Here is a 22,942-nt window from a genome sequence, read left to right as displayed (position 1 = left end):
GAAGCTCCCTGGGAGCTCTGCGTAGAGGTTGCTGGTGGTTGTGGTCAGATTCATTATGAGTGATGCTTTGGATCTCATGCTGTCTTCACTAATTTCTGTCTTTATTCTTTTATCCGGTACAACTGTATTTCGGATAAAGTGCAAGTTTTAAAAATCTGATTAAGGCCATTTGAGTGTTTTTCAGAGCTAAACTTTGTGATCTTTACAAATCAGTGGTGGACGCATTTACATAATTTGTGCAAGTCGAGGCAGCACTAACAATAACAGTAGTAAAAGTAAAGTAAAAGTGCTGCATTTCATTTGATCACATCATTGGATTGTTATTAATGATGTTTAATATAAAAGCAGTACTTTGATGATACAGTGGGTCAATGTGGAGCTAATTTGTCTGTTTCTATCGCCGTTGCTTAGTGTAATCTATACAAATTGATCATATGCTATATGTGGTTCACTAGTAACTACAGCTGTTTAATTAATGTAGTGCGGTAAAATAAACACAGCATTTCCAATTATACAAATATATGTTTCTCTAATTGGCATTGAATTTAATTCTTAAGTTAAACACTAATAATTGTACTGTAGTGCACTATACACCTGAGTTTCTCCTTTAGCGCTTGTCTGCCTCTGGTAGGTTTCCCATCTATGTTTACAGATGCCCATTAGTGCTCAACTGGGCCACTTTGCATCCTCATTCAGTTCTAATTGAAAGATAACAGGCACATATGGAGAGTCATCTCTGCGATGGTGGTTAATCTAAATTAAGTAATTGTTGATTTAGCTCTTGATTATAACAAATTTGTACCTGATTGAATCAGTGGCTGCCGTTGTTGCCGGTTATCCCCGAGGGCCTCCGATCATCTCTTATTTCATCGTGTCTTGATTATTGCCCCAGCTGGTCCCGGTGAGCTGATGGATGTAATTCCCCCCCCCCCCCCCGGCTCGCCGCGGGCTTTAGGGGAGCCATATTGCAATCTTTGCTCGGCGAGCTGACGGCACGTCACGTCAAGGCTGAGGTGGCTTCAAGCAGCGGAGGAACCCAAGACCTTGTAATTACTGAACACACTTAGAGATTACATCACGGATTGAAGGGGTTTAGCTCGCTGGCTGCTGGGAAGTGTGTGTGTGTGTGTGTGTGTTGGGGCGTACGCTTGTAAAATGTTTATTATTTCACTTATAAATTTGTGTGCGTATGGCTTCTTCCTGCATTGTGCATACATAAGATCCAGGCTGTATACTGTATAGCTTATACGTGTGTAAGTTGGCCTCACTTGCCACTGAGTGACTGAGGCTCAGGAGGGGATTTAATTGTTTTAATATCATCCCTGCAACGGCCACATAATCATTTGGAGTTATAATCCACATATAAACCCCGCGCACATTTTTATCACGGCTAAACCAATTTATTTTCCGACACTTCACTGGATTTGGCATAAGAAGTATCTCAAAGGAGGGTTCTGCAGTAGCTGGGCTGATATGAAAAAATGTACTATATAGATGAGTATCAATATAATGAGTCAGTTATTGCCACGTGTTGAGATTGTGTGAAGGAGATAAGTGTGAATGGTCTAACCGTCTGAGTGGAGTTCAAAAGGTAAATATAAAGTAACAAATGGTTTCAAATATAGTTGAAATCTCTTAATAATGGATGAGGGAGTTTAAAAGCTGCATCAAATAATCGTGAAGACCCAACTATGACCAAACACTGACCTCTCGATTATGGAGTTAAATAACAACCAGGCTAATTGAATCATTTGAATCAATGACAATATTTCGAGTGACAGCAGTATTCCGATATTAACCCAATTAAGACGCTGCCATGTAAACAGCATGAATATCTTACCCTGAATAAGGTCATATAATGTATAAGCTATAATCAAATTAAAACATGTGAAGAATTACGATCTTATTGTGTAGACGTTGGGGACGGGAATTTTATTATTTTTATTTTCAAATATTGGACCATGGAAAACCGTTGAATCATACCTTCAAACACAACACAGTAAAATTCACTTAGAGCTTTACAAGTTTTATTTCAAATATTAACATTAACTTAATGACTGCCGGGCAGCCAATAGAGAATATAAATAAGAATGTGCCCTATTATATATATTATTATATAGTCCCTGTCAACTGACAGATTACAAAATGTATACCACTTAGGCTACTTTTAAACAATAAATAAAAGGTAAATTAAATAGAATGATAAAAGTTTACTTAAAATATAGACTTTGAAATAAACAAAAAGTAGGCTATGCTTCCCTGTTGTTTGCATGTAGGCTATGCAAAGCTAGTGCTTGGGTATGTTTAGATTCTTGTGCAAAAACAAGAGCTGGTCAACATGCTCCGGGGTGAGGTTACTCCTCCCCCCCATATAAAACCAATAAATATATGTTTAAAAAAAAAAATCGATTTGGGAGGCAGCATGGCGATTTAAAATCGTCATTCACAAGAATCGCGATTCGTAACTGAATCAATCCCCCCCCCCCCCCCCCCCCCTTCCCTAGTAGACGTGTAAATCACATTTTAACATCCTATTGGAGAACCTCTAATTTATATGATAGACAACTGGGCTCAATTTACTAAAAGTGGGAGTCAACTCAATGCAACCCATATGTTGTAATCTTATTTTGGCTGACCTGACAAGTTAACGAGGGAGAGCTCTTGTTTCCGAGTGAGTTGCAGAGGGTTTTGTTTTGAGGGAGCGGAATAATTTATGAATACTCGACAAAACCAGAACGACTTCTGTGTCTTTGGGTTTTTTACTCCAGCAGTAAAAAGAGTAAAAAAAAAAGAAAGAGAAGAAGAGATCTTGCTCCTCTCTCAGTTTATTCCCCCTGCACACACACACACACACGTAAATCCTTGCAGTCGGCGGCGCACTGTGGAATTGAGGAAGTGCCAGATCGCAGCATCATCGTGGAGGATTACAGCAACGAGGTGATAGGTCATTGGCCAGGAAACATGTGGCCCAGAAAGCAGACAAATGAAATTTGATTCAGGGTCAGTCTCCGATCTGCAGACAGACAGAGACAGACAGACAGACAGACAGGCACACGCTGATTCTCTCTCGATCTTTCCACCTGCTGTTCTCGCTTTTTTTTTTTTTTAAACCAGCGATATTCCAAATATTTGAATGTTGACTCAGCAGCTGCTGGAAGAGTGAGACAAGTAAAATCAAGTGAACCTGCTGTGCTTCCCCCCCCCCCCCCTCCCCTCCCCCCCTTTCCTGTTGCACTGTGGGAGGCTTAGCGAAAAGCCGTGGCTGTGCCCCAGACTGCAGGAAATATGAGAAACAGGGAATTAAAAAAACAACAGTTTCATATTCTTCCGCTCTCATGTATGCACTTCCAATAATCACACTCAAAACCTAGTTTCACGCTCGTTGGGCGTGTGCATAAACAAGAATTAGATCCTGATCTATTCTGTATTCTTGTGTGTGTTTTCATATTGAGATCTGAGCCCAAATCAAAGTGTTATTTGGACACTGCAGTTTTTTTTTTCTTGGAGCTTTGTTAGGGCCCCAAATCTGATTAAGGACACCTTCACGGCTGCCTTGTTTACTTTAGACTCCTCAGTTCAATCAAAAGCAAAATGACAGGCATGAAAGGTGCCTTTGTCCGAAAGCAAGGACGAACATGTAGCTTAGTTTCCTGCGTCTAGACTTTCAGTTATGAAAAGTTCCTGAGTCAAAAAGAGCAGAAAAGTTGTGTGACTATACTAACAATGCAGGATGTCCAGACTTGGACCGGCCCAGGTCAGGCCGAACAAGGCCTTGAGGCCAAATCAATCATATGCCGATCAGTTGGCTGGCAGCTGCTCAAAATATCATCCTTCTCCTCCTCCTCTTCTCCTTCTTCTTTGTCTGCCTGTCAGATGGAGAGTCATGTACATTCCTGTTGGCTGCAGAAAGCAATCATGAAAAAAAAAAAAACTGTGTAAAACTTACCTGCTCTGCTCCTCCAATTCATATCTCCAAAGAAATATTTGAACAACAATGTACACAACAGAGATGTTTTTGAATTTCCAAATATATTCAGTTTTATTTATTGCTGTTTTCTAGTACACAACACGGTGGAGAATCAGACCTCCAGCGGGAATGGTGTGTCGGCTGCTGCCATTGATCTGATAGCAAACGTATAGAAAATTGCTTTTGACAATCCAAATTTAAAATAGTCAGACTGGATTTATACCTTAAAATGCATGTATGGAAATAAAAAGACAGGCTTGGTGATAAACTCATGTGAATTACACACTTGTGATGCAGCATTTTCCAAGATTGTGACCAGCAATGATCTTACTTATCTTTTCCCTCAGCTCTTCTTCCAACTGCAATACTTTTCCTTCTGCTTCTCTCCAGCATTACCAGTTCATATGTTTTCTGTTCTGTTGTTTCCTTTTCATTCTGTCTCCACATTGTTCGGAGGCACTAATGATGTCTACAGCCCTGATCTCTGGGATGGTGATGGAACAAGCTACATTCACCCCTTTTATGATTGTGACTCAATCTGTATTGTTGGAGGATTTTTGGGACGTGTTGGTTTTGGGACTTGCTCAGTTGCGTGTCCTTTCCTGTCGTTAGTAAACCATATTGTCGTGGCTGTCACAATCTCCTGTGGATTTAAAATAACCTTTTCACCAAATCCCCTTTATTGAGATGAAAACTGTGCTCACTCACACAGATAGATACAGTATAAGGGCTGCCGTGCACAAAAGTGAATTCAACGTCTCAGGATGCTGAGGGTGCGCTGACGTGCTTGTTCGTGTCCTGGACGGCACCAGTGAAAAGCTGACCCCAGCAATGACCAGCTAGGAAGAGCCCATCAATACCACATTGCCACCTGAGCGTGTGTGTGGCAGGTATTGACAAGACATCAGCAGGATGTTTGCGTGTTATTCTCGTCTGGTTACCTGTTTGTTTTCTGTCTGTGTGTGTGTGTGTATGTGTGTGTGTGTGTGTGTGTATTTATTCAGTGCCTAATGGAAGCAGAGGTTGATAATCTCCCCTGGAATGCCACTTATCACAAAAACATGATAGGCATAGTCTGAGTTATTGTATGAGTGTGTGTGTATGTGCACGTGTGGATCAGATGACTGGGGATTTGTCGTGTGCAAATCTGTTGGAGATCTTTCATAAATGTCCATGGAGCTAATGTGTGGAGCTGCAATCCCTTAATGACTAAATGCAGATATGGCCGCGCCGGTTAAAGAACGTTCAGCCGTGATGTCACGTGATCGGAGCCGCCTTGCGTGTCACATGACAATAACAGATGCACAACATCTGGATTAACAAGTTTTCTGTCGCCCATAATACTTGTTTGCCACGGTGTGTCGTTTGATGCTTCAACCCTTTCGCGCCAAATTGAGTCCAAAGTTCATTTTGTTATTATTCTCACGAGAAGCTTTATTTCAGGAACACACTGAAGAAAGAGAAATCTTATTTCACGCTGCATTTCATTTAGCATTCAGACGTGCACACACATTCAGCGCCAGTGAGCCAGCAGCAGGAGCACACATTATTCCTGGCCTTTCACAACAAGGTGTCAGACTCTGTGTTTGTGAGCCGACACACAGAGTCTGACAATAACCCTCACGACCAATTAAATTGTAACTAATCGATGAATTAGTCAGGTAAATGTGTGCGTCCACTCTCTCCCTCTCTTTGTGCTTTCTATATCCAATGAGATTTTCAAATCCATTCATCTAGACCACAAACTTAATATGTTTCTATAGATGTTTGTTTTTATTTACGATCAAGTAAGAAAATCCCGTGAACGTATGAATGTATCGTGGCCACTCACGCAGGTTAGAAGCTACCATGAGTCATAGCTTCACACTGTATGTCTGTCAATCCCAGTTTATATGCCTGAACCAGACTAATACAAACTTTTCACTTCATTCTGTAAATATACACTACTCTGCACATTATAAATAGTCTTGTGTAGGGTTGCAAAATTCCGGGAATATTCAAAGTTGGAAACTTTCCATGGGAATAAAGGGAAATTAACGGGAATAAACTAGAAATTTTGTGGGTAATTTATACTAACTGTATTTACCTTGTCATAAACAGACATAAATATAAACATTTTGTTTTGTCATAGGCTGATTTGAGCCCTGAGGAAACTTTGGGCACTTGACTATATGCTTCTCTATCTTTGTGTCATTCTTAACATAGGTCTTTGCATCGTATTTGCAAATGTACACAGCCTTTCCTTCTACATTGGCTGGGGTGAAATGTCTCCATAAATGAGATGAGAATTGTTCGGTAGAATAAGATGTTGTGTGCAGGATGCTGGGAATTATCTGTGCATGTGATGGAGAAATGCACAGTGGAGGGTTGAAATTCAACGTGCAGCGTGTGCTGCATTCAATACATCTTTAAAATAGAGTTTTGAATGATGTTTTATTGCTCAGCGTTTCATTTGCGTATTTCCCCCCCCCCCAAAATTTCCCAAATTCCCGAGCTTAATATTCCCATGGAAAGTTTCCGAAAATTGTCCGCCCCTTTGCAACACTAGTCTTGTGTTGTGCAGAACCTTGAGTCGCTGTAGGAGACAAACAATCTATTCTGATAAGAATGCAATTTCGAAAATAGATTTTATTTTTACATTGTTACAACCGATGCAAATAACTTCTGCTCAGCTAAACTCAGACAATAACATTGGTCCACAAGAACCTGTGGGGTCGTGACCATCAGTCCCCCCCCCCCCCCCCCCCCCCATGTGTCAATATATATGTCTTTACCATTATTGTGAAAGAGATATCCCAGGAACACCTTGAGAGGAAACTCTTTAAACCTGGCACAAACCTGCAGCCGATTCTCTGCATAAGCTTCTGAAACTGCTCACAGGCATCATGTCCCTGCCCGAGTAACAAGCGTAAAGACATAATACTGATTTAGACACACCACATTACAATTTATTATCCTCCAACAATGTGCATTAAGGATGGAGAGTCAATGGGGAGATGTTGCTGTGAGGCAGCCACAGGATATGAGGATTTTACCTGCCAAACCAATGCTATTAATATCTATTCATATTCTAATCCCAGTTATGTTTTCAACAGCTATATACAGTTTGTTATCACCATGCGTGTCTGATGCTGGGGCACCAAGCCGTCTGCCAGTTGCTGATGGCCTTATGGAGAGCGGCCATCTTTTGTACCCCCGGTCCAAACACACTTCAGCGAAATGGCGTTAAAAGTGCAACACAAACAATCCCACACTGCGCCACCGCTCTCTGAGTCGGTTCCAGGACAGAAAAGGAAACAAACGTGTTATTTATCGCTTCCACTCTTGCCCAGAACGCTTCCGACATCATTGGGACTCTCGCCGCCGGGAGCCCTGCCCAGCAAACTCTGGGACCGATGCCCGAGCAAGAACCCCCCCGGGCCACTTTGTCACCCCCGTCATCACACCACTAGAGTCGGCATTCACCGAGCAATCGTTCTGGACAATTTAACTGTGTTCACTCGTTTGAAAATGAATGAAATCGGTTGTTGAAGTTGTCTTTTTTGGTTCTTTGTTTATTCCCTGCTGCAGATATTTATCCATAAGGAAATGTGCCGTTATAATACTGATTTCCTTGATGCAAATGCGGCAATTTCTTATGGAGACTATGTGATATTTATGTGCTACAAGTTTTTATATAGATGTGTACTTGTGTGTACTTGTGTGTGTGTGTGTGTGTGTGTGTGACTTGATCTCCCAAATACTGTCGCCTCAAGTGATGTGGCCCAAAAAAAACATCTTTCCTCGACATTCAAGCTTGGTGAGGGGGGTGGGGGTGGGGGGGGGTTGCTTGTGTGCGTAATTAAATGTCACGCCAGGCTCGGAGAACAGCGGATAGCATTTGATCAATTTGTGCAGTCGGCGCATTGGGTCTCCATCTTTGCATTTTAATGTGTTTGCATACCGGGCCTGGTAATGGGAGGCATGCGAGGAGGGGGTTAATGTATACTCCAGAGGAAGATGCTGATGTCTGCCTGTGTGAAAGAGCCCCCCCCCCCCTTCCCTTCAACAAGCGTAAGGGTCCCGGGGTAGCCAGCCGCTCGCTCATACGCCGCGTGGTGACAAATCGCTCCCGTCTTTTCCCCGTCCCTCCTTATCTCCTAAGTGTCTGCGACGAGCTCTGTTATTGAAGAGGGACGTTTAGCGATCCGACAGCACGAGGAAAGCTGGAGAAGCGGAGCGGGGCGCAAGCAAAGTGGACCTGGAGCCAAATGCTTTATTTGTGTAAACGCACATGGAGCAGTCAGTGGGTTTAATGCATCAGAAACAGCAGGGCTGCTGCCAGGTACAGTATATCAAGCTACGCCAGGTAGATTAAAAAACTCAGCTGCCCCGGGAGATATTGGATATTAGAACTCGTAATATATAAAGCGGGGCTGTCACTGACGTGTGGAAAAGTTTTAGTGGAAAACTATCTGGAGGAAGTTCCAGGTCTTGGAAGTTTAGAACGCTTTTTGTTCAAGGAGACATATTAAGGGATTTTGTTTTTTATCATAGGTTTTTAAAAAAAATTCTGCAAAGTTTAAAAGTCTGCAGTAAAGGGAGCTCTTCCCACCCCCCCTCCCAAAAAAAAGCAAATGGCTGAAACCTCCAAATCTCCTGAAAAACCCTCAGCGGTTCGGCCGATACTTTTGCAGTTTTTTTTAAATAAGTATACAGTAATACTACATTCCCATACAAATCGATCAGAATATCAGCATTCAACATTTCTCAAAGGGCCACATTTTACAAGTCATTTTATTACTTTAATCTAATGTAACATTGATATATCCTGCAAGAATACGAGTCTGCTCAAAAGGAAAATCTTTATCTTATGGATTTTGGCACTAATGTTAGTGAATCTGTGTTTGCAGACCTTGTCGTCTCCTTGTTGATGATATAGTGAAACCCCCTTTACATTGAATGGCTCCTTGAATTCAATAACACCTGTGTACTGTCTGGTAAGCAGATCTCCAAAGGGAAAGCCCCGCTTGATCTGGAACAGCATTGCATTGTATAAATCTCCCTTGTCTCTTCTCTTACCCTTTGGTCATCTCTTTCGCTCATTCCATCCTTCAGTCCCCCCCTCTCCTCCGATCCATCATCAACTCCCACGTCAGACCCCTCGTCTTACAACGCCTCACTTTCCAGCAGCCATCTCTTCGCTCATCCGTTTACCCTCGGTGTCCTTTCTCTCTCCCCTCTCGCACCTTCATCATCTCCCCCCCCCTACATGCACCTCCCTTGTCCCCCCCCATCTTCTCTTTCTCACACCCCTCCCCTCTGTCACCTAAGGGATGTCTGGCCTATCAGATTAGGCCTGCGTCACAAGGAAAAGAGAGAACGAGAGATTGCTGTTTGGATTAACGGGTGGGGGGGGGGGGGGGGGTGGGGGGGGAATGAAATTCTATGATCTCATTGTTGAGACGAGGCACATAGAGTCGGTGTGTCCATGCGTGTGTGTGTGTGTGCATGTGATGGCTGCTGTTTGCTTTATCCCATGATAAGACAGGGATGGCACAGGAACAAGACCAACACATTACTTTATGCATATCCTGCTTCATCAAACATTTGTAAAGCTCTAAAATTTTGTTTAAACTTAAATTTTGTTTTCCCTTCGGGTAGGATGGAAGGATGGAACAAGGGGTCAATGAGGAACCCATTCAATTTAGCTCTGGATCCAGGAATCTTAACATTGTGAGCTGGGAGTTTTTCGATTTTTGGACGTTTTCCATCATTTTCTAGAGAATAATTCATGGATCCTGATTTGAAGGGGAAAAAAATTTCCCCATACCAGCAAAACGTAATCGGCAAAGTCAATGGGGGGCCAATCACCATGTTTTGTCGCAGACAGGGTTGGGCTCTGTTTACATTTGTGAGGGGTAGAAACACCAGCTTGCAGAGGTCGAAGGTTTAAATCATGCTATTTGGATAAAGAAAATAAATGAGAAGTTTTATTGCTTCATTATCAGCTGATTCCACTATAGCAAAGGTCTCAACAGAGTTTTTTGACTGTGCACATTTATTGTTCTTGAAGACAGCCTCTTGTGAAAACCACACAAGAGGAATCTGGTCCTTTGATGGTTATTTGGTTGGACATGCTCTTTTAAAGAAGGCAGGAGAGATGTATAGATTCAGACGCACACAAATACACACACAAATACACACACACACACACACACACACACACACACACACACACACACACAGAGACAGGTTAATGATTAACTCCACATGTGTGTCCAACCATCACAGACCACAAGGTGCTGAATGCCAATGTGGTTAGAAATAATGCAGCGCACATGCAGTTGTCGCTCACACACACACAGAGACACACACAGTAGCATATGAATGGTGACCTTGGGCTGTATTGTTATTCATTAGTGGACAGATGCCAGCCCTGACTTCCTTCCCTCCTCTTATCTCTGCGGGACACAAACCAGCCGCGAGATGCCGGTGGCGTTCCTATCTGTCCTCACTGTATTACGCGTCACTGTTTTAAATGAGCATAAGAGCGCAGGGATCAGACAGCCGCCTGCAGAGATAGAACAGAGGTCCCCCGGTCCTGTCATTCAGGTGCTTAACGCTTTCATGGACCATAAAGGTTGTTATCATGTAGGACAACAGCACAACCTCTTCAAGGGGACATATTATGCCCATTTTACCACAGTTAATATGGTTCCTTGGGGTCTTAATGAAATGTCTGTAACATATTTTGGTCAAAATACCACAAGGATCATTTAGAACAGCACTTTTTTACCCTGTCTAAAACAGCCCTCCTCAGATTTGACCTGTTTTGAGTGCCCCGCCCCCCCTCACCCCATGCTAGCGTTGGCTCACAAGCTAACCGGACCGGTGGAGCCCGGCTAGCGTTAGCTCGCTCGTCCAAGGCCATGTAGCGAGACTCCCTACATGGGCATGGTGTGACTATGACGTTTATTTCGGTCGTAATCCCATTCGACGCACTCTAGTGTATCGTTTCTGAAGTAGAGGAACCACAACAAATCGCGGGAGTTGTTTTTTTACCAGAGTTTTTGGGACGGTAATCATGCAAGATACCCAAATGAACGTGTAGAAGCACTACAAAAGTGGAATTTTCATAATATGTCCCCTTTAAATTATCTCGATGTGGATTTAAACCCGAAAACTTTAATTCATTGATTAGATCCAGAATAGGTTTCACACACTAGTGAAAACACATCACAGTTTAGAGCGTGATTGTTACAGATATTTTAAGGAGGCCCAATGACTTTTGAACTTTGAACAGGCTTCATCTTAAATCCCTTTTATGCGTCTGTGAGGCTCGTTCGTACGATATTAAAGTTTCACCGTGGAGGATTTAGAGACGTTCCGCAGTGCAGTTGCAACCAACCAAATATCCCCCCCCCCCCCCCCTCCAAGCGTATACTGAAGGAGAAGCTGCAGCGGCTTGGAGCCGGTGTTTTGTCTGTTTTGGGCGACTGCGGAAACATGGCAGTGCATAAGGCGATCTCACTCCGATGCACAGATAGATGTCTCACTCTGAGGTAAAAAAAAGTGACAACTATGTGCATGTTCATGAAATCATCAGTATTCTTGATCGTCGGGGGAAAAATCAGTCTCCTTCTTGTGTTGCCAAGTTTCATTCACAAAGACCTCACAACAACTTTGTCAACAACATCATCTGAAGAGCATCGTGCTGTGACAGAAAACAAAAGATGTTTGAAAAGTATGTTACATGTTGCATTCCATTTTTTGTCGTTGACCACGGTCGTCACTGCAACGTGTCCATCTGAGGTATCGTCTGTCTCCTGGTGCGTGCTGCCAAATAGCACATTTCCCCTTCTGCCTGTGAATGTGATGAGCTGCTGTCACACTGATTCATCTGTTGACGGGAAAAGTCACGATGACGCTGATTTCATCTTTGGGCTTTTTGGTGGAGATCAGTTTTTTGACTCTCGCGTCTCAAGTGATCATATTCACGACTTTTCACAATTAGTAAACGTCATGTCATGTGACTCCATGGGAGCCAAGAAGAAGTTTTAAAAGCCTGGATGGATTTTTAGAAAGAAAAACACTTTTAGAAGTTTCTTTTGCTTGCGTGTGGCTGTGTTATTAAGGGTTTATGTTTCATATCGCTGGTTGGAGTCCCTCCGAGATGGCCCACTCAGCTTTAAGTTGAGTGGTAAAGTCACTGGAGGTGGAATCGGTGAAGTGCGGTCGTAAATCACAGGCTTAGAAGTAAAAGGTCCTGTGTGTCCTTCACGCACACCCCACTCAAAAAAGTTAAGAATGCAGGCTTGTTTAATAAACCATCTTTTTCCCTTTTTCTTGCATATTTATTATGCACTTCTGCCTTTTGAGTGTGAGTTCCGGTGTACTGAATCACTCTCCTTTTTCTACTTTTAATGGGGGATGACACACATAGTCAAATCAGAATAATTTTTACTGGCTCCAAAAGGTCAGCTGTAAGAAATAAAGTGGCCAGCAGCCTGGAGATAAAGCTCCACAGACCATAACATACATCATACACGAACGGCTAAGATGTTAGCGCAAAAAGCCTCATGGGTAATCAGCACATGTCCCGACTTGCATCCTTTTATGAAATGAGTACTAATAATAAAATGGGAATTTGTGGACCTTGGCAGAAGTCGTCTCCCTCTCTCCTCTCTCCTCTCCACTTCCTCATCATCCCTCCCTCTCAGCCCGGATGCCACTTGGCGCCGCTCCACTCTCACAGTTCCCTGCTCCCCTTTATTATCGTGTCAATTTTAAATTAGGCGACTACTTCCCCAATCACTTCATCCAATCTCTTTAAGCCTAAAGGTACCGCTCCTCCATCACCGCCTTCCGGTCCGGCACCATCACGGCTCTCGCAACCACATTTCATTTACAATTAATTGTCGTGTTCGGAGGCTTTATTTTCCTCCTGCTTTTTGTGTCAGTACTTTTATAATAAGATAATCATAAGTGTGTTGTTTTTTTAAATTGCAGGAACTCTGCGTGACAGCAAAGCATTGCCATGTTGCATTGTCATGCACATACAGTATTGCGTTTGCACAAGATGACACAGCAAACAGCCGGTCTGTTATTGAAGATGTTGCAGGCAGCATTTTTTTTTTGGTTTGCCGCCCCCGAGGAAACCATTGTGCTCCTCTGTCAAAGTGTGTCACATCAAATATGTTGATGGGAAACTCCATTTGAAGTCCAAGCACATCACTTCGGGTTCTATTGGTTTGTTTCTCCCGCTGCGCTGACTTAAAGATGTCCAACAATCTGACACGGCACATTTATTCACCCCATTGTCTCATGGCTGCCGTCCGGATTGATTCCTGCAAACTACCATCCAAAAAGCCCCCCCCCCCCCCTCCCCACCCACTAGTGATGCACAACACAAGATATCCTAAAAATAGCATCTCTAATAAATAGTGACAGGAAATTGAATCTGCTAACAGATAAAAGGGCTCCATTCATTTGTCTCTCTCTCGACCTGAGATGGGTTTGTGATCAGACCAGTATGAAATTATGAGAGGGCAACACAAGCTCCTTATACCATCCACCCACAAAAATACGTTTGATGTGTGTGGATGCACGTTCTTTCCCGTGTGTGTGTGTGTGTGTCTAACCTAAGCGAGGACGAGGGTCATCAAAGAGTCTTTGAATCAAAGCTGAAAAAATTGTTATTTTGGCCTTTGCCGCTTTGCTCTCAGGCAGAAGACAGGCGACATACAAAATGAAATGTGTGCATGGAAACATTCAAAACTAAGCCAATGGTAAATACTAGAATGAGACTGCATACCTCTGCAATGGAAAATTGGTGAAAATGTCAAAATCATGCAATGTTAAGGTGAAAAGAAAATCTTATTAGCCATATCTTTACCAAAATTTGATGGGTTCCTTCTTGGCCCATCCTCCCACAAAGTTGAGTGGAAATCCATTCTGGAGTTTTGGCGTAATCCTGAAATTGGGCCTCACTCTTCGAGCTTGTTAGCTTAGCATTAAGCCCAAGAGCCTGTAGCATCACAAAATCCAGTCATGATGATAGGGAACCTCAAAATTCTTTGCTTGCATAGTTGATGGAAAGAGATCGATCTAAAAACGCTCATGTGTCCATGGTGAGAATACTAAGTAATTGGCAAATGTAACCATGACCATAATGGTAACCCAAGAAACCTCATAGGACTTTAGGAGGAGTAGAGTAGGACTCCTTGAACGGTCTGGCAGCTTCCCAGCACTTCACTTCTCGAGGGGTGAGCATCCGGAGGAGGGAGAGAGCGGTGGCTGGGGACCCACTACTGACACACAGTTGACTGATCACCTCCGCGAAACCCCCGCCATCTTGAGACAGTGGGAGTAAAGGGACTAATCACTTTGATAACAGATGGCCTTGGCTGAGGATGACGGTGGTGGCTTGACACTTGATGCTGTGACAACATTCTATTGACATGTTCCTGTGTAAGTATTTAACATGGAGTCCAGTCTCAGTAATGTTCTTAAAGAACTTTTTTCATTGGAAGCTTCAGACCTTTTAATATGATCAAGTATGTCCCTTAAGAAAGGTTTCCATCCCTTTTCCATTTCACGTGCCATTTGACATCATCTCTTCACGTCTGCTGTAAATCACAAATTTAAGAAAAATTCAAGATTGAAAGAATTCAATCTTGTGCTTCTTTCTCATAGTTTTTCACGCCCACTTGTTCACTTGTTTCATGCCCACGCCCACTCGTGAAAGTTTCTCATCGCCACTGAGATTAATTTTGTCCTTGGCCCTTTGTGGCGCAGGGCCAGAAGAAGCACCATCTTGCTAAGGCTGCCATCGGTACACACACACACACACACACACACACACACACACACACGACTGACTTGTTGTCGGAGTTTGACAACACGCTCCAAACGGGGGGGGAATGTTCTTTTCCCCACAAGTCGAAAACACAAACAATTAATTATCAGCACTTTTTCTTAGAGGCGGTCACGTTTTCAGCCTTTCAAGGAAAATGATGCAAGTCAATGCAAATGTTCCCGTCTGGAGGAGTAAAGAGGAAGCCATCTGTGGACTAATGCATGCTTGAGTCATGCCCATGCTGCCGCGTGTGACGCGTGCACACGTTCAAGCTCACTTAGAACCCCCCCCCCCCCCACTGTGACGGGGGTCTTGCTCCCGTCAGCGTCCAGTTCTGCAGAGTCAGCATTCCTCTGCCCATCACACCCCGCCTCGCCCCCCTCCTCTGTCTCCCTCAGTTGCCTCCTCTTTACAGCCCGAGCACTTTAACTCCCCCTTTATTTCCCTCCTCCATCTGTCATTTTCATCCCCCCCCCCCCCCCCCCCCCCCCCCCGCCTCTTGCAACCATCCTCGCTCTTCATCCTCCCTCCGTCCTCTCCCCTGCCCCGCGCAAAGAGTCTTGCAGCCCTGATGAACAGAGGGCAAAGCCGGCGCCAGAAAGCATCCGTCATCGGCTCGCGTTGTCCCCCCCCATCCCCCCTCCCTATCCGATCCCACTTCCATTCTCTCTTCCTCCCCTCCTCACCGCGGTTAGGATTCTCCGCACTTGTCCACGCGCGGAGATGGAGAGCGCACACACCGGGGGTCTCATTTGCAGCCTAACTAAGCCAGGTGGAGAGCCGTAGAAAAGGGGCTGGCCGGTCCCAGAGACTGCAGAGAGGTGGGGGGGCGGGGGGCTGACCCTCACTCTCTCCCTGTGTGTCATCACTTGGGGAACGTAACATTGTGGGAAGACGGGGGAACTGGGCGGTCTGCGAACTGGATGGGGGGCGTGCGACAATGTTGGTCCTCGCTGCCGTTTAAGTTCATTTTGTCAGGTTGACTCCTGATATGGATCCGGGGTGACACTGGAAGTGTGAGATCTCAGTGTGAAGGGGACTCGGATGTGGATTAGTATGCAGATGGGGAGGACTTGAGCTCTGGGACGTAACGCTCTGTAGTCGGACCGCATGGACATGTTTGGTTTCTCCAAGATGTCAAAGCTGTCTGGGTGAGTGTATGTATTGGAATTTGCACCTATCAAAGTCATTGTTTCACCTTCACATAACATAATCAACAAGTAAATGTATGTTTGTATGCAAGATAGTTTATTTTTTACCATTTCTTGGCATTGTTGAGTTGTTTTTGCAGCGTTTGTAAGACATGTCCTGCTCAAGTTTGTGAATGGAATAGAAATTGAATGCAACCTTCGCTGACTTTACCCACGGTTGTTAATCTCACCCAGAAAAGTTTGATGCCTTTGTTGACAAGGCCAGAAAACACGCAACCTGCCTCAATATCCGAGGCATTAACGGACAGCTGGGTGCAAAGCGCTCTTATCGATTTGTTCTATTTGTGTGTGTGCGAGCCTGATTTGTGTTTAGTTTTTGCGTTTGAGTTACCCAAAAAAAAAATCGCTACGGGGGGGGGGATCGATGAGAGATATGGATGCAAGACAGCAACAACAAAGGCTCTGTGGGAAAGTGAATGTGGGAAAGTGGAAGGAGGAAGAGAATCAGAGAGTCCACTGAGCAGCCCAGATGATGTAGGGGGGGGATTAAGACGGAGATAAAGAAAAGAGAGGATGGACAATGGTTACTGAATAGGATGGGAACACAGAGTGAGATATCGGAGTGCATGGATGCGAAGGAGGAGTAGCAGGAAGACTACTAAGTACTTACAGAGACAGATTGTGCTTAAGATCTGTTCCTGAATAGAAACCTAGCCACAACAATCACACCCACTTAGTGCAACTGCACAGCCGATTCATAGACAGAAGACTTTAGCACTCATTGGACAATGAAAACCGCTGCAGCCTGTTAAATTGGATAAATTGGCAATGTCAAAAAAAAAGGAAATTGCATTGATAAAGTGAAAAATTGGCAATTTACCAGTCTGAAACTTTATCCTCAAGGTAAATATGTCTTTGCAGTTTGTCGAATATGTTGTCACGCCCTGTGGTAATTTGTATTCAAGTCTCCAGAGTGGCAGATTTACACACCAAACAGTTTAAAGGGAACCCGCCTCAGGCCCCGAGATGCAAAGAAACACGAAGAAGTCTTAAGTCACAGACTATCGCTCAGAGCTGCTGTTATAATGAAGAGCTCAGCACACACCAATCCCTGCTCATCTATACACCACTCGCACACACACATGCGCGCCACTCGATACACATGTACATGAATATGTTTGCATGACCCTTGACTCATGTGTGGTCACATCACTAAGCCCGCTAAACATGGCTCATGACAAATCTTTTAAACCTATGCGCACAGACACGTAGCATCTGGAGTGTATCTTCTACCCAGAAAGGAAGGGAGGAATGAAGAAAGGACGGATGGAAAGACAGAAAGGAAGTCACAAAAGTCAGCTTCAGCCAAAATCAAGCTATAGACTACATTGCCAAACTCTGACTCTCTATACATATGAGACATTTTAACATTTGGAAGCATAAGAAAAACTGCATTTGGATTCGAAACCTTTTCGTTAACATTTAAAGGTCGAGTGTGTAAGATTTAGGTGAAGGGATCTTTTGGCAGATATTGAATATAAAATAATCCATTTAAATACATTTGCACCGGGAGTGGGTCCTCTCTACGGAGGCTGCCATGTTTTCTACAGTAGCCCAGACTGGACAAACTAAACACCTTTTGAGGTTTTTGACTGGAATACCACCGTTGCTCTGTCATGTTTGGAAGGGGAGGCTGAGGCGAGGGATGTTTAGCTGCAACCTACTACTCCACCACTAGATGTCACTAGATTCTACACACTGAACCTTTAACAACAGTTTAAAATCGAAATATAACTTATTAATTAACAACTTGTTATTGTTTTTAAATGATTTTTAAGGATGATAATTGGTTAATTCTTGAAAAGAGAGCATCAGAGTGTTTGTTAGGAGACAGTTCCGACTTTAAAGAGAGTACTCGATCTTTCCCTCAAACCAAGCTATTCATTGTGCATAAACATAACCCCATTGTGACTGTTGTACAATCTGAACCATGTGTTTATTATTGTTACTGTGACAATGATCTGTTGGTTGTTTCTTCAGTTAGAAACTAAGGGGACCAGAATTAATGCACAGAAAAGAGGGTGGAATCAAACTTGTCATCTAATCTAAGTGTGAGATCTTGTCGTTTTGCATCCACCGTGTCCCTCCCTCGGCCGCCCTGTCTCGCTGTGTGTTTAAAAAGCTTTTCTTCTTCTCTCATTACCTAATTAACTAACCGAGCTTGTCAGTGCTTTTAATGCAAGGACAGAGTTCCTGTAAATCATAAGGCCAGGGAGGAGTAGTAAAAGCTTTTTGTCAGTGAGTTTTTCTCGCCAGACTTAGGAGGAGAGCTTTCCTACAACATATAGATGGATGTGTCATGGTGGGCATGTGTTGTACTTAACTTTGATCACATTTCAATCTTTATTTGATTCCCCTCATGAGAGTTTTACCATCTTGTGAACCCCTTCCCCTTCGGTGTTACTCTTTCTTTTATGTTTTGAAGCATATTTGGCTCCATTCATTAAAGTAAATAGCAAAAATTAAAATTGCACGTTACGTAGCTGCCCTTTGCTTGTATCCAGATGGCTTTTTTTTAAAACACAATTTAGGAGCCCTGTGTTTGCCGATTGCGTTCAGGCCAAATTTGCTTCATAACCTTGAATGAGCAGTTGTGGATCAGTCTTCACCTTTTGACGCTCGTAATCAATCATTCATTGTGAGGTGGCGAGAGAGTTGCAGCAGGTGAGAGGGGTTTTCTGCGATATATACAGTTTGATCGTCATACATCTGGCCTTACTTCCAGAGCGTTAACTTGGTCTCTTATCTCTTTCAATCCACGGCATCCTAAAGACAAAGACTCTACCTCCCATCAGTGTTTGTGGTGTGGAAACAAGGTCTTGGCTTTAGAGTATGTCGGCATTTGGCAGTGGAACTGGCCAGCAGGGCTTGTTTGTGTTCTGAATATCAGATTGCAGTAATATGTGCCAAATTGCCCTCTGCCGTACGCCAATGCATGCTGCTACTTCGGAGGGCAAAGTTCCATTGTGCCGAGAACCATCTGACAAGTCGTGACCTCCGTGATTTCCAGTATTGAGTCAGTCGGTGACTTCGAGCGACCTGCAGCTATTTCGTAAACACAATTATGTCATAATTTATTAAAGCTGCCCTTTCAAAATGTAGGGTTACTACAGATATATACAGGTAGACTGGAAACATCTCTGTTGGCTGTTATTCTATTCTATACTATACTATACTATAATTCACACACCTCCATACCCCAGATACGAATATTGCACGACTCTTTAAAACCTTGGAATTAATCTAATGGCAAGTTTTTGGTTTGTTTATCATTATCAATGCCGTTTTTTTCTGACTCTCTGCAAGATCTGCATTTGACATTATGTTTTGGTTCAAGTTTGGGGAAATATGTGGTTATTGTGAATGAGAAATAAAACGTTTCCTCTTGGTTTTTTAAGTGGATACAAACTTTGATCTACTAGGAGCGCTTTATGTAATGACACACTTATCCGCCATCCATCCAGAGAGATCACTACTCTGCCCAGAAGCTCTGAATATAAGAGAATTGTGATTTTTTTATTTATTTAGGCATCATTTCTCATATTCTGGGGTTTCATTTCCATATTTTGTTATTAATTACTATTTACACTTCATGCATCTAATGGAGCTTTTATAGCCACAGTTTATTTAATGGTCTTTCTGTTTGTTTTTCCTTTAATTTTAGACAGTGCTCGTTCAGCTGTTTTACCCTTCATTAAGTCTGTTAAGTGTATGAAAGTGTTATCAATCCTGTCATCTAACTGAACAAAATGTATTCAAACGTGTCCTTTCCCAGTTCATTAGATGTCTCTATTTCTCTCAGCCATTCATATTGACAAACTCACAGTTACTGGGTTGACACAGAGCACATGTGGTACGTCCAAACGCACCAACCAGAGGAGAAGGCCCCGCCCCTCGCCCCGCCCCTCGCCCCTCGCTCCTTCTCGCCCTCTGCCCGTAACCCTTAAAGTTGCACGATTTTTCTTGATTTGCGTCTGGATAATCCTCCTAAGGGATTTGGTCGGTGATCACTGCCGGATGGGGCTGGCAGGGCGAGCACACTCTCGGCTGTTCCATTCAGCCCCCGTGAAATCACATCACACGTTCCTCCCTCCCTCCCCTATCTGTCTCCCTGTCTACCGCAGCGCATCCATCCACCTGTCCGTGAATCCATCCCTGCCTCTGATTTATAGACGTGATCCATTTTTCATATTGACATTGAAGCTGAAAAATACTTCAAGTTGTGTTTTGCTTCTTCCTCTCTTTATAAAGCCAAAGTAGCAGTCTTGTAAAAATGAAAATAATTCATTTTCATTCGCCCACAGGAGTTCGTCACGTGTTCTGTAAACGCTAAAGGAGTTTGACATCCAGCACGTGTTTCTCCGTGGGCACTTTCATGTCTCATGTATTCTGCAGGAAGTGATGAGGAAACACTGCTTCCTGCATTATTTAACCACACATCGCTCCATAGGCTTCAGCTGGATAAATAGATATGTTGTTGTAACCATACTATGACTGTGGAAGTTTTTCGATTCAACGCGTTTCTATGTGCTGAGGCAGCCTTCTCTTTTCCCTAATGCCGATCATAACGAGGCATGTAATGCTGTCTGGCCTCAGGTTGAACCCTGTTCTCCCAATCCCAGAGAACAAAAGCACCAAAACCAACCATGTATCCCAAGATGATTCACTACAGTGACTGATCTTCTTTCCGGGGGTTTTCACTTTATTCTAGCACTGCAGCAGACGTTATGATGAGTTGGCAGCCGGGTACAATAGTACATCTTTTAGGTGAATATTTAATATGGTTCAGGTTGATATATATATATGTACTTTTTTTTTTATTACAATTATTTAAGATGAGTTTAAGGGAAAACCTGAAAAAATTTATCAGATATTTATAAGCGGCGTGCATGACAGCGATCTCCACAACCTTTAAAAAATAAAATGAGGGGATGTGTTTCACAAGAGTCATGTTCTTGCTTCCAGAAGGCATACATCGATTTATTGCGTTGACATTTTATCAGTTTGTAAGAAAAAGTGAATTCTTTAGATTCCTAATTCTTTAGATTCTTAATTCTTTAGATTCTTAATTCTTTAGATTCTTAATTCTTTAGATTCTTAATTCGTTAGATTCTTAATTCGTTAGATTCTTAATTCTTTAGATTCTTAATTCTTTAGATTCTTAATTCTTTCATTCTTATTCTTTAAACTTGATTTGCAACACAAGGGTGGTGTGTGAGGAACAGTGGCAGAGGCTCCATTACCATAAAATGAATTTGACATAGATTTTTTTAGGATTACGCAAAAAATATTAAAGGTATTTCCACAAAACTGGAGGGATGTGGGAGACAGAAGAACATTGGTGCGGCTCCATCAGGGGGCGGATGCAGGCGCTGCTTTGCACTTTCATTAACAGTGTGTTCCATTTTTTTTGCCAATTGAATATGGATCTTCATGAAAACCGGGCACGTTGAGGTGACTCTGATATTTTTGAGTTTGTGAAATTAGGTGCCGATCCAGGGAGGCATTTACTGAGTGAAATTCTTGTTTTGTTTACCTTTCACATAACGCAGAAGGCAACACCGATGTTGGTCAGCGATGCAAAGTTGATATAGGTCACCAGCAGAAACCAGAGTGTCTTTGATTGAACAAAGGAGATATATCACACTACTAGGTGAAGTTAGAGATGCTCCAGTATCTTTTTAAGGCATTGAATTCAGACTCTAAGGAGGACCTGGTGTCCTTGTGAAGCTTTTACAGACAAACTATGTCCTCAACCAAGCAGCTAACAAGTTCCCTTTCCAGAACATCTCCACAGTGAGGTTCACAACCTCCACGTACTGTACCTCTGACCTCCACTCTCCGTACCATTCACCCTTACAGCTGCTGCCGTTCCCCTTTTAGACGACTGCTCCCAGATGCATTCTGTAGCACAGTGTGTGGAACCCATGAGTGATTCAGGCATCTGCGCTCTCATTATATAACATCACCTCCAAAGCGCTGCATTTTTAATTGATCACCAAAATACACCGACGCCTGTCCGCTCACGCACGGTCCAGCAGAACCGTAGTGGTCGAGCGAGTGAGGAAGGTTCACAAACAGTTGTACTGTACATGCCTCTTACCAAAGTGCATCCTCCATAATTGATCACTTTGACTCGCTTTTTTACGACACACAGTGAGCAATTCCTGCGCTTGTAGGACACAGGGGGAAGTTAAAAATATCTTCCACATCTCGGATTTTATATTCTCTATCACTCTCACACACACGTTGGTATTCTGGGCGAGGTTCAAACACTGGGGAAGGGAAAACATGAAGCAAGAAAAGACAGGAAAAATGTAGAGTTAATAAAGTTGAAGATGTGAAAGTTTTGCAGCAAGGAAAAAATCTGAGTTTTAAATAAAACCCTTCAAAATGTTAAAAATCCAATCTATTCACTTCTTAATTATCTTTGCCAACCAAGTGCCTGCAAATCGGAGCCCAGGGGATTGATATATGAAGCTTACACATGAAGAAAAGTGCACGGTGACACATGACGGACGATGCTGACTCCAGCCAGTTGTTTGTGTGCTGATACATCTGTTTGCTAAATAGGCTAGTGGAGCGATTAGTTCTGCTCCAAATGCTGTCACATAATACCTAAGTGCCACTGTGCATTCCCGGAGACACATTCACAAGTGCACGCAGTTATCCTGTGTTTACAGCACCGTGCTTTCACCGACACCGGGAGAACTCGCACACCGGCAAACATTGCACGTTGAGTCCTCAATCCCCTCGTCCACTGGTTCATGATGGTTATTACCTCCTCTAATTGGACTGAAATGAATTGACTTATTTAATTTAATGTAGATTGAAAAGTCAACACATCATCTCAGGCCCCCTGTCTGACTATTGTAGGATGAGGGTTAGAAATGAAGCCGAGCCGCTCATGTGCGAGTGGGGCAA

The 22,942-nt window shown here is 43.2% G+C and overlaps 1 protein-coding gene across 1 annotated transcript in view; it reads left to right on the top strand.

Annotated features, from left to right (window-relative positions):
* The window catches only part of LOC128430781 (FERM and PDZ domain-containing protein 4), a 63,638-nt gene that overhangs the window by 7,413 nt on the left and 33,283 nt on the right, over positions 1-22,942 (top strand). The gene's annotated exons all lie outside the window — the stretch shown is intronic.

Source organism: Pleuronectes platessa, chromosome 24, assembly GCF_947347685.1.
Source record: "Pleuronectes platessa chromosome 24, fPlePla1.1, whole genome shotgun sequence".
NCBI classification, from domain to species: Eukaryota; Metazoa; Chordata; class Actinopteri; order Pleuronectiformes; family Pleuronectidae; genus Pleuronectes; species Pleuronectes platessa.
The sequence above is the reverse complement of the archived record's forward strand: the minus strand, read 5'-3'. Positions and strand labels throughout refer to the sequence as shown.